Source organism: Diorhabda carinulata, chromosome X, assembly GCF_026250575.1.
Source record: "Diorhabda carinulata isolate Delta chromosome X, icDioCari1.1, whole genome shotgun sequence".
Classification (NCBI taxonomy): Eukaryota; Metazoa; Arthropoda; class Insecta; order Coleoptera; family Chrysomelidae; genus Diorhabda; species Diorhabda carinulata.
Genome location: NC_079472.1, coordinates 15,349,713 through 15,359,659, shown reverse-complemented (window position 1 = coordinate 15,359,659; position 9,947 = coordinate 15,349,713). Strand labels below are relative to the sequence as shown.

The window sequence follows — 9,947 nt, the reverse complement described above, 5'->3', positions numbered from 1 at the left end:
GTTTGATATTCCACTGAGATATAGTTCCCTTACTGTGTACGAATTGATGTGTCAAATTATTTATAAACATCGAATCATACAATTAGCTGTGAGAATAATCGTACCAGATCATCCATATAATTTATTGAATTAAGGTGATCCACTTTTATAAGTGAAAATGTCAGTCCAAGGGCTGAATGAAATAAATTCTTTGTACTGTTAACATACATTAAATAAAATTGGATGAGTGTACAAGGACAAATACGTGTATTTTCAAAGACTCCGTATAATATATTCAGTAAAATTAATAAACAAAATTTTAATATTCTTTTAAATAATTTATTATAAATATATCTTGAAATCCAGTCAATTTAACTCATTCTAAACATAAGTGAAAAGTTGTTGAACTTCAAAAATCGGACTTTCAAAAGTATCCATACTGAAATCTGACATTCATGGATCAGTTTTTGGAACAAACATCACAGATTTAAACTGGAACACAAACTTTTTCTTTTGGTTATGACATTTTAAAATTATGTGATCAGTAAAGAAGGAAGTTTTTTGCCGCAAGAATATATATATATATATATATATATATATATATATATATATATATATATATATATATATAAAATTACAAAATAAAAACAACAATAAATAGCAAGAATTTATATTACAACGCAATAAACTTGAGGAAAGTCATTGGAAAACTTTGGGGTTGAATGTGATTAAGATTTCCACACAAATCAAAAGCCGTTTTGAAGAAACAGAAAAGCTTACAACTTCCAAAACTTAATGAGTAGACACGTCATTTAACAGCAAAAAAGTATCACCTGATAGCTTACGTGGATGATCTAGTAGTGAATCCAAAATCCAAAAGATTCATAGACATATCATCTAAGAAGTCTAAAAATCTTCTCATGATTACCATAAACGACATGAAACTGGTGGTCAGTTTTCTGACAGGTCACTGCCAACTTAAGACCATGGGAATGGCAGAGGTCGACAACTGCAGATTCTAGGAGAAAGCCACGAAAGCAGCAGATCGAATGTCCTGCCCATTTATCTAAAAATAGGTGCAGGGGTTTGTAAATCCAGAACGACTCCCCAAAACAATCTACAATCAGCTAACAACCAGGGACGTAGCTAAAGTATATGGCCCAAAAAATATTTCTTTTCGTCCTCCTTTCGTGGATTCGAGACAAATTTATTTAGTATTAATGACACCTGTTGATTTTATTGATCGTTTTTCTGTATTTTTCTGTACACTATACATTGATATCGAATAATATTAAAACTACATCCTCTTCTTTTTTGTATGTTACGCCAATGATAATCACGGTTTACGAACTGCAATCAAAAATGTAGGTTCGGTGAATGTGTGGTTTATTTAATTCAAATAACAATCGTGGGTACCTGTAGTAAATAAGGTAAACTTTCTAAGTCGAAAACAGTTTTGAAATCACGGAAGGACTAGAATTTCGTTTTAATCGATGTATTCGTTAGGCTTTCGATATTAATGTGGGTAAAGTACTTCTTAGTTGTGTCTATTTCATGATAAAATTTTTGATATACTGCCTAAATTAAAATATATCAAACATTGTACAATCCACACCAGAACCTCCCTATTTGGATTGAAGAAAAATTTACGGTAATTGCTTAGCAAATAAAATTGTATTCTAGTTAATTGTTTAAAGTTTAAACTGTTTGGTTTCAAGTTTGGGAAATCTAAAAGAAAACGAAGGACGTAAAATAACAAAATCAAATCGTTTTCGGCTAATCACTTTGTAAGAATGGGGAAATATTCACCGAAAACCGGGAGTTAATTTACGAAAATTAGACAGAAAATAAGAAATTTGTATGCAACATTCTAAAGGAACAGAATTTAGGTCCACGATCAATAAAATCGGCATCTAAATAATCTGAGAAGCAAAACATAGTTTTTTCTTTTTTTTTTTCGATAGTAATCCTTTGTACATGACCGATAAGGGGGCGTTTATAAATTACGTGAGACATTTTTTACCCTCCCCCCTTCCCCAATCTCACGTGAGATTTTTTATTATGTGTTATTGGCTGTAAAATTCATTGGATTAAAAAAAAAATACAAAAAAACAATCTATCACTTTTATTATTGAAAAAAAAACACGTGATATTTGTTAAAACCCCCCTCTCTCCCAAGCGAGATTTGGAAAGATTTAACTTGACCCCCTCCCCCCCTTGAGCACCTCACGTAATTTATGGACGCCCCCTAAGTTTGAAGCATTATTTTTCACGATAGAAAAAAGGCTCTCAAAGCCTTTGGAAATTTTGAACAATTCGTTATCTGTTATGCGTAATTTGATGATTTAATGCATTAATCGTTTGCTCGGTATATTTATAAATTCAATATAGAAAGTCGATGAACAGGTGCAAATACAAAATTTAAAGAACTTCCATGGAAATAGCATCGTACAAAACCTTCTGGTGAAGAGGACGACTTAATGCAAAGAGGAAACAACTGGGAAGAAAGAATTATTATTAATTTTTTTTATTACCTTTACGTTCTGCTTAAAATTACTATATTTTTTTTTAGGTTCCAACAATGATCTGGATAATAACCTATTTTTGTAAGTACAATTTTCCAAATTGTGTAATAATAATTTAATGTGAAAAGTACTTTTTTGTTGCAATTTCTATATAATATTATTTTCTACTGACGCGATTTATTAATAAAAAACTTTCATTCGATTGATGTAAATATTGCTGCGCAACTTAAGGCACAGCACACACGTTCCGGTATACCGGACTTGTGCCGCAGCGGATTCAAACTCCAATTAGTTTGATATCGAAAGTAGTTTGAAGTGTTGGAAAAAAATTGTACGAGATATAAACAATTGAATTTATTTATTACTATAATCAGCAAATAAATGCATATGCAGATTATTTAGGAAATGTTAAGAGTAAATTGGACCATTGATTTATGAAATGAAGTAGAATCCTGTAGGATCATTCAGGAAATTAATACTACGACAGGAATTATCTGGAGCAGGCAAAAATTGGAATACACTGAATGATAGAACAGTAAATACATGCGTTTTGATAAGGACAGGAAAAACCCGTGACGGGAAAAAATTATTTTATCTCTGTTGATATAATAATAGATATTTCTTCATTGTGTACATACGTTACGACCTAGTGGGTAACGGTGGAGCCTGCTGCTTGAGATTTCCCGATCTGCGAACTTCCAGTCATCCAACATTTGGCTGAGTTTTACGAGAAAATGGAATTTTTCCTAGTGGAAGAACAGAACGACATGTAGATTGAGCGCTGAAAGATGACATTATTGATTCTGTTACAGCTGTTGGTGTCATAAATGACCAATTTGTAGGTGCTCACTGTTTTGATGATCCCTTGAGAGGGCTGGTACAAAATATTTGTTTGCCAAAGCGAAAATTTTTTACTGGTAGTTAGATAACATCTCAATAATGTTCATGACGACGTGAAGGTCCCATTTCGTGGCCTTCAAGATCCTCTGATTTCAAATCCCGTTGATTAGAATATTTGGAGACGGTTGGAGCAAGTAGTTTACACAGAGAATATTAATAATCGATAAAAAATAATTGATAGAATCATATTTTTTTTATAAAACTATTAAAAACCATCCCCAGAGTATCCGTAATTAACAATTCGGCAAAAAAATATATAGGGTACCATTTCGAAAATCTACTTTCAACCATTATTTTCATTTTGTTGCAATTATTTTTGTCTTAACTATTTAATTTTAGTTATTATTTGAAAATTGTTGTTCGTTATCGTTATTAGTTACTGTTTTTTGTTATTTGTCGTTATTGTACTTTGATATAGTTAATCATTTTAGTTAAAATACTCGTTGTTCTATGTTTGATAAGAATTTATCATTTACTAAAGATCCCTAAATTGATTTTTCCGAAGACGGTTCTGGAATTTCTAAGTTTAAAATCAGTCGAAAGCTCGATAGTTGTGTACAGCACCATGGAAATAAAATTTATGGTCGATTTCACAAATCTTCCTGTAAATTAAGAAAGAAGAATATTTGATACTTTGTAGTAGCCTTGAGGGGCTAATTTGTAAAAGGAAACTACAAAAAATGTCGATTGGATCTAATGTATTCTGTGCAGTCACGAAGATTCGACCACTGCGGCATCTGCGGCAAGTTTCAGTAAAAAAAATGAGGCAGAATTATAGTTTATTACAGAAAGGTATAGAGTAATAAAACCTCATTAGGTGTGCAAAGGGACCACACAGAGTGACCCAACGAATATTTAAGCCACTTTCATAGTTTGGCATTGATTTCATTTAAAAAAAAAAGTGCAGGTAGTACCACCCGGGTTGTGGGCCAATTTATGGGTTTAGCCTATTGTTATCCATTCGCAAACACAGAAAATAGTGTGCCAAAGGCGTGCCGGTAGGATACTCGTAAAAAGGAAAGATTTTTATTTTAACAGAATAAAAATTAGGCATTATGTACATAGTAATAGATACACTTATTTTTTATAAAATACATTATACAGAAATTAAATTATAAAAAATCACAATATTCTTCGTCATCTGAGGAACTGTCATCTCCTCTTGACGTTATAATTAACGGGTTGACGGTCCGATCAATCAAGTAGTCAAGATCCCACATTTTCTCTTCTTTAATGACATGCTGGACTGCTTTTCGCCAGTTCTTTGGTGTCACCTCCTTAATGGCTTGATCAAACAGTAGCTCAACGTCTTTCATTTTGAATGTCGTGTTGTGTCTTGCTACAAATCCTTTTTCTTGCGCCCATATAAGTTCTATAGGATTTAGTGTTTAACCAATTAACTTGCGTTATCCAGAACTACCACTGTATCAGCCGGAAGATATTTTATCATTTCACCAAAATAGTCGTGAAAAACATCCGAATCCATGTCCTCGTGGTACTACTGAAAGGTTAGCGAACCTTCTTTTAAAAATCCCTCTTCGCTTCCAATATGGACGATTATTAGTCTTTTCCCTTTACCTGAAGGCAACTTAATACCCGTTGACGGGCCTTCCATGAAAGCTTGGCGAGCACTGGTTATATTTTTGTCTTGCTACATTTTTGGTACTGTATAACCTTCATTAATCCACGTCTCATCAAAATAAAATATTTTCTTCTGCTCCGTTCTGTACTGCTTTATACTTCTTAAGTATTTTCGTCGCCGGCAAACCATTTCATCGCTTTCCAGTGAAAGTACTTTACGGTTATGCTTATCCCAGGCAAAATCCATATTTTTCAAAGTGGTCCATAAAAGTTTTTTAATTATCAACGGAATACTGTCATCCTGGCCAAGCTCCATTAAAATTTTATCTAGGGTGGGTATTTCTTTTTTAAAATCCGAATTACACTTTTGGTGTCTTCAACAAGGACTTTTACTGGTCTGTCTGGACTTTTCTTGGAAGGTTCCACTTGACCTGCTATCTTTCTCCCCCGCAATAATTTAAAAACGGTGGACTTTTCAACTCCAGTCAATCGGGAACATCAGTCGACAGTTTCTTGTACAGTAAATTTCGAGTAATCGTATTTTATGCAATCGTGTACATTTAAAATAATAAGTTTTTCATTCACTGATAGTGGATAATTATTGGAACAACATTTATTACTAATCTTATAATACTGTGAACACTATTTTAGGCTTAACAGCAAATACTGATGCGTTAAACTAAATAAATATACTCATAAAGGTCTAAATATTTTAGGTAAAGCACCATTGCCCTTAAGGCGCACGGTTAAGCCGAAATTTGAAATAAAGCTGGAATTAGGCAAAGGTACTAATAGAAGTTTAAACGGTACCTGTTAAACGCAAAACGTAACTGTATAATCCACTACCTAAGTAATCCCTACACAATATTTCAAGACCTACACCTAAATTGAGCCGAACTGGACGGAATTCACCATTTTATTGCTCTATACCTTTATGAAATAGACTATAAACCCTTGTCACTCGTAATGTTCTATTTTTAAATTAAAAATGCGCCATTTCCTTGATTTTACGGAAAATTTAAAAAAATTAGATTATTTAAGCATATGCAGTTAAAACGCTTACTACAAAAAAAAACATTTTTTATTACAAGAATCAAAAACAAGTATTCTACAAATTAAATATGTGTCAATCCATTTTTGGAAGGCCCGGTTAACGAAAAAACATTTTAAAATATGCAACCAACCAGTATACAATTTCTACCATAACGGCACAATCGTCTGAGATCATAACATTTTGATACCCTACCCCCGCAGCCACACTACTGCGTCCCTTTTTAGCAATATATTAATCTATGGGTTTTGATTATATACGCACAATTGGTACGGTGCCGACGATATTCATTTTCTCTCTCGTTCGAGACACTTTATCTATACTGCGCATGCTTCATCCGCGAAAATATGCGCAGAACTAATTGAAATGCCGGAGGAGAGAGAGAGAGAGAGAGAGATACGCTATTTAGTGGCGTCACCGGTTCTCCTTCAATTTAGTCTCAATAAATTCGTAAGTTGGAAATATATTCGTTTGTATAGCCAGATAACACACATCCTCATAATTCGAACATAATGTTACCGAGGTTCTGTTTGACATAAAAATATAAACAAAACAAAAATGTAAACATAATGACGTAGCTGGTGTTCTAGCAGCTGATCGTTTGTTTACAAAATCATGCGCATGTCACAAACTTTCTATTATTCTAGTAACCTTGTTCCATATATGGTTTTAAAATTATAACCGTGTGGCTATTCAGTTTAGAAGTAACCGATTTCCTTAAAACATCTTAACGTGTTCACACGATACACAAATCAAATTCCAGTTTTGTCAATTCAACGAAACCGCGCAGCAAAATATTGTACCAGAAAAAGTGTATTACAATTAATAATTAATACAATAGACGCGTAAAATTTAATATTAAAATTTAATTTTAACATGACGTTCACCACAAATAGTTTTGTTTGCATTTGTGACGGTAGATAGCGCTGCTATCATAGCAGTCGTACGTTTCGTGGCGGACAATTGGGGCAAAATTATAGTCTGTTATAATGCTATGCAACTTTAAATTCCGACTCACATTAAGTATATTTTGTAAACGAAACGTTTGCTACAATTCGTTACGAATATATTTATTAATCGAGAATTGCTATGACAAAGAATATAATTGAATTGTTGTTATGAAATAATTCGTAACGTATTTGTGTACGCCTGTATATATGTATTTGTGACCTTCGCATCAACACTAAGCGAACCAACGGCGGACAAAGGGTAGCGCCCCTACCTGGAGCTTTATAATCCGCCCCCTGACATCTGTCCTCGAAATAAAGTTATCGGCAATACGCTTGCGCGATATATATTCATGATCCTATCCCATTTCTGTTCGATCCAATGCGTCTGATTATTATTTGAATTACATCGAAATCGATTTGTATATGTATATGGACTTGTTGAGATGATTGTGTCTTTTGTGTAATTATAAGATTAGTTTTATGCATGATGACGATTACGTTTCATTAACAACTATTAACGATTAATTATTCATTCGTTCAACTACCTGGCCTTAATTTGTTTTACATCTTCTACAACCTCTTCACTCAGTTTTAAAATTTAATTACATTTACCTACGAGGGCTGATCCGCATGTACGACTTATAATAATTCGTAGATGTGGGCGGCCGTGAAGCCATTGAGCACATACAGGTAGGCCTTCAGATAGGCCCGTCGTGTCCCACTAGACGTTACCAAAGTTCGATGTCCTTTGAAAAGCCGATCAGGCGCTTTGGCTTGAACCCTTTGATGTCGTTAGGCAGGTTATGGGGTTTATCTAAGTGTGGTGGATAACGTGGTCTGCAGTTTCGTCCTTCTCCATGCACCATTGGCACTCCGGATCATCCGTGATGACCGTGGTGTGATGGTGACGTCTTAGATGGCAGTGTTCGATTACTAGTCTGATTTCGTGCCTATTTAGCGCCTATTGATTACCACTTATAATAAAAAATCAATTTTATGTTACAATACAGTTTCCATTGAAGTTAAATCATTTTTTCCATCGACCTTATAGCATTTCTAATGTATCTCTCATAAGAGATTGATCACCACCATCTTGCAAACATTCTGGTGTGAGTTCAATGCAGCAAATACCTAGGCTGCTGTTTTTATAACAAAGAAAAAGGCACTACACCTAAGGATTTGTCCTGTCTGGACATGAAATTCGCTTTTTGGCTGTTGAATTAGCTAAGACAGCTTCACAATAACTTGGAGCCCTCTTCAAGACCAAAAAGTATTACTCTGCAACAGCTTCCAATCCTCTACAAGTCTCAGAGGAGCTCGGGATGCTCGATTCAATATAGAAGATACCAATTCGATTCATAAGCGACCCAAAATTGACAAGAAACTACTACAGAGTGGCCAGCTCTGAACCCCGATCTCAACCCTATTGAGAATGTTTGGGACATGCTTGATAAGCGTCTAAATTATATTCTACGCAAACGTAATGACCTAGACCACGTGGTACAATGTCGTCATAAGACTATTATTCGATAAAAATTCCCAATATTGTAAAAAATGATTCAATTTCAATTTTATTTCGAATTTGTTATTTTAATTATTATTAAGATTTTCTCAATAAAATATTTTATTAATGTGTTTGATATTCGAGTATCCATTTTTTTATTAGAGCAGTGTATATTTTGATGTAATCTGTAGATAGAAGGACCCTGTAAATAATCCTAAACAAACAAGCTACAGAGGGGTCGGATCTAAGGAATATACGTACAATTTAGATTGGGGAATATGGTATCAAAGTGAAAATATTAATAGACAAAATGGTTGTAAATGTAAACAAATGAGAGTCGTGGACATTCGCGTTATTCGTATATCGAATTGTTGATGTTTATATAAAAACAATTTACTTAATTAAAACTTTTTCATTTATATAAAAGAATCGTCAAACTCTACATTTTACTGTCATTTCAGGTTAACGAAAAAATTTATGGCCGTTTCTAGTGCAATTAAGTTATTTATTCATGCAATCTCGATTTAAATCGAACATCCGCGGCACCGTTGCCAGTTTGTGAAAATAAGTAGTATATTGTCAGATAAGCAAAAATTAAATTGAATATGTGGGAAATTGAAAAATAATATAAAAAACTATAAATTTTGAAGAAGCATCCAAATGAGAGCTATTTCTGGCAGCTGTATTAACGCGTTTCAGTTTAAAGAAAATATTCCAAGTTTATCTAGGGACAATATCAGATTATTAGTGTAATAAACTTGAGGATCTTCAAGTTTTTAAATTATTTACAATCGCACAGGGTGTTACAGAATGCTGGGCCATATCAAAGTTCTATTTTTTAAATATTTTATTGCATATTTGTGTTGTGATGTGTTCTACGAGGTATTTAAAAAGTTATAACTGATTTTCCGTAAAAATCTTAACGAGCTCAATACCTTGAATAATGTAAGAGAAATTCAAAAATTAGGATCTGTTGCTGCCAAAGCATTCGAATGGATGTAAAAATTTTACAAAATTATTTCTTTCGTTAATATTCATCGAAACTGATACAGGGTGAGTCAAAATACTAACACATTATTAGGCCGACAAACCCTATACGTGATTCGCACCCTAGAATTGAACTAGATGACATCTTTTCTCAAGACCCAATAGGAAACTCCCCTATCACCTCCTTTAGCTACTTTCCAGTGGTATTCTTGTAATTTGGTGAACTCGTTCAACATCCAAATAGCCGACGACAATTAATAATACGGTTACGTAGCTATATCCATCTCATCAATAGACTCCCAAAGCTCTTTAGGTCGACGATCTATTTTCTTCTTATTTTTCTTTCAAAATTCCGTTCATATTTCTAAAACGACAAAATGAATTCTGATAACTGACTCAAAGGTACATGCCTTCTGCTTTTTATCGATCAGAACCTGTTTTCTCCTTTTTGTGATTTTAAATTTTTTATC

The 9,947-nt window shown here is 33.5% G+C and overlaps 1 protein-coding gene across 1 annotated transcript in view; it reads left to right on the top strand.

Moving 5' to 3' along the window:
• LOC130902088 (protein roadkill) overlaps positions 1 to 9,947 on the top strand; it is a 57,905-nt gene that overhangs the window by 402 nt on the left and 47,556 nt on the right. The window contains exon 2 of the mRNA XM_057813910.1: positions 2,552 to 2,585. The gene's annotated coding sequence lies outside the window, so the exon portion shown is untranslated. The remainder of the gene's footprint in view (positions 1 to 2,551; positions 2,586 to 9,947) is intronic.